Below are 3,244 nucleotides of genomic sequence, written 5' to 3'. Positions count from 1 at the left end.
TTTTGGTCCAATACTGATCCCTTACTTCTAAATGCTGGGTGGATCTGCTATTTAAGGACTTCCAGTAAAGCAGAGAAGAAAATTAACAACTCATAAAAGCATTTTAGGGTTTTTTTTTTATGATACATGTGCCTTCAGAGGATCAAAGTACCTTGCCTCCTACATCAATGGAATAGTAACTATAGACAGAGATAAACATTCCTGTAAAAATAAAGACTTATGGTACTTGTTCAATATAGGAATGCTAGCATAAAAAAGCATCTGAATCAAACCATGATGTGTTCATAAATGGTATGGCAAATGTTTTCAGTTTTGTTTGCATATAAAGAAAAATGCTATTGGAAAGAGTGCTTTGTATTGATAGCAATATAAGGAAATAGAAGTTTTTGAAAAAGACAACTAAAAGGTATACCTGCATAAAATCAGGAGAATTTTTTTAAATCGTGTTCTGCTGTAGCAGAAATACTGAATAATAGTTCATGTTTTTTATGGGATGGATACCTACATATTTTATTAGGTATACTAAAAGTTCTTTAGATAATCTAAATTATTTGAATTGCAGTAAAAGGATGCCATGATAAAGCATAAACAGTGATGTTCAGAATTTTTGCTTTATATGTGTAAAATATTATTCTATAGCCTCTTCTGATACGTACAATAATTGGCAATAATAATGGCACTAATAATAGCAATGTACTAGAAAATTATTGGAGGTGTGAGTGAGAATGTCATTTATGGTGCCTAAAATCTTTTAACTAGTGTAGTTATCTGCAGGACTTTGCATAATTTTGAGGCCATTAACAAAGCACCTTTGCCAGATGTGTGTACTGAGCATGAGGATGACATTACAGACAAAGATCAGAAAGCAGAGGAAATTTGGAATCTCTGAAATGGTTGCACCAATGAGGAGTTTGTGTTGAACAGTAGAAACAGTAAGTTTTTTGCTAAAATTGAGTTGCATTGATTGCAACTAAGTTTATAAAGAAAAACTATATGAAAATTATCCACAGAAAACAAAAGAATATTAAAACTTGATGAACCTTTTAGCAGTATATCCTCAAATGATGCACATTGACAACATACAGTTAAGTCACTCCTGGTTGCTGAAGATTTGTGCTTTCTATTAACAATGTAAGGCAATACAGATCCTGAAATAATCTGTGACTTAATACTCATATTCATTTTACAGCAGAGTTGTTATGGACTAAGGCCTTGCTTATCATGAAAAATAATAGAATTCTAACAATGGCATATTATTGTTAGAAGGAAGTACATCAAACTGACTTAGCACAGTTTTACAAAACTAGTTTTGAGAGTATTGTATTGGTGCAGTTGCAGTTATGAAACTTGCTTTTTTGATAATACTACTAATCTAGAATTCCAACTTGCAGTTCAATGATAAAATTTTTTTGATTTGCAATTTTTGAGTAATAAAATCTTGGTTTAAAAAATCAGTTAAAATGTCTATTTTTAAATCTATTGGGAACAGTAAAGAAAACATAGCTGGAAATACTAGCAAAACAGGAAAGATATTTCAGCAAGTGAGTAAAACATTTACCAGAAGAGAATCAAGTTGAGTGAATTACTACACTGAGATGTGAAAATATACTTAATCTATAAAGTTCTGCAGGAAATAATGATGAAAAAAAGGTCTTTCTGTTCATAAATACAACTTAGGTACAGGTGGTCTTAAGAGATACAATACTACTACAAATTCCAAGAATTGTTCTTTGATTGCATTAGAAACAGGACTGGTTAAGACATAAATAGAGTATCAATATCTGTAGCTATATGAGGAATATAAGGTGAGGAAAACATAATTTATAAAACTACCACCCTGCTTGCAGATTCTGCAGATCAGATGGCTGACAGACACAGAAATAATTTCATAAATGAAAATGGAAGAAGCAAAATCCATGAAGATTGTATTGAAGGTTTGATTTCTTTAACTTTCTCTAGGTTTATGAGGGTCTCCATGACTGTCATATATATATATATATATACACACACACATATATGTATAGACATTTTATATTCATGTTATACATACACATATTGCTATATATATGGAAATGTATGAAAAGCTGTAAAAGAGGAATCTTGAGTTACATGCAAGAGGTTCTTCAAACTAGATTACAGGATTTTTGTATAGCACTTAAAACAACTGGAAGAAGTAATGAAAGTTAATTCACTACTGGATCTGATAGTGATCAGGAAAAAAGGAGATACTAGATCTAAAATTAAGACCTTGTGACTGCACAGTACTTCTAGTTTAATAAAAAGACCAGGAAAGTGTAAACATATTGTGAAAATCATTGACAGAAAGATAATGATTTTGAAGTGTAGCAGCAAAAAAACTGGTTCAGAGTAACATTGCAATAGAATAACAGAGATTCCACTGTAAAAAAAAAGTTTAGTGAAGTATAAAGTTGTAGAAAAGGAAGCAGAACTGAAAAGGAGAACTTTAAACTTGCCATCATGCAAAGAAATAACAGAAAGAGAGCTTAGACCATGTGATGCTATCTAAGAAAACCTAATTATCCACTTAATTAGTTTAATTTTGCTAATATATTCTGAAAGTATGTGAAAATCTTAAAGGAACACAGGAAATCTGATTTTTTTCAAGTTTCTTGAGCAGTTTAATTTTTTTCTTTTTTCCCCCCATAGAATAATACTGAATAAAAGGAAATCTTAAGACCACTGTCTACAAATCTGGATCATTTATTTAAAAAGATGGTTGAAGAAACAGCGAACAAAAATGGTAATTGAGAATATAGAAAAGTGTCTGAAAATGTGAAAGGTTCCAGATTGTGTACCCTGTTCTGCTCACTGGAGGTAGCACAAGGTAGCTAAGGTCTGTTCCTACTTGCAGGCTGAGAATTTGCCTGCTCTGAGGGAGTCACAGTCACCCTAATGCTGATCTGTCCTTCTCATATGCCAGCAGCTCACATCCTCTGTGGAGGTTTGGGACCGGCACCATATGAAGGTATCTCTCTACCACTTTTGGCTGCATTTAATTTCTTACTTCACATAGAAAAGATTATGGACCACAACCCAGTCAAGAGCTGGTAGCAAACTATAACTCACATTTGCCTGGCTAACCCATCTCCTCTCCTGAGCCAGGGTAGCCTCATCTGTACTGCCTATTAGAAGATTCCCTAACCCTTTGGCCTTGGCCAAAAGCATACCAAAGAGCAGGCTAACAGTTGAAGGGCCTGGATTATCACATGGTAGAGCTCAAGTA

At 33.1% G+C, this 3,244-nt stretch overlaps 1 long non-coding RNA gene across 3 annotated transcripts in view; it reads right to left on the bottom strand.

The window, feature by feature from the left end:
- Positions 1–3,244, bottom strand: part of LOC116993165 — a 92,000-nt gene that overhangs the window by 66,812 nt on the left and 21,944 nt on the right. The window lies entirely within an intron of this gene.

This window comes from Catharus ustulatus, chromosome 2, assembly GCF_009819885.2.
Source record: "Catharus ustulatus isolate bCatUst1 chromosome 2, bCatUst1.pri.v2, whole genome shotgun sequence".
Classification (NCBI taxonomy): domain Eukaryota; kingdom Metazoa; phylum Chordata; class Aves; order Passeriformes; family Turdidae; genus Catharus; species Catharus ustulatus.
Note: the sequence above shows the minus strand (reverse complement) of the source record. Positions and strands in the feature narration are given on the sequence as shown.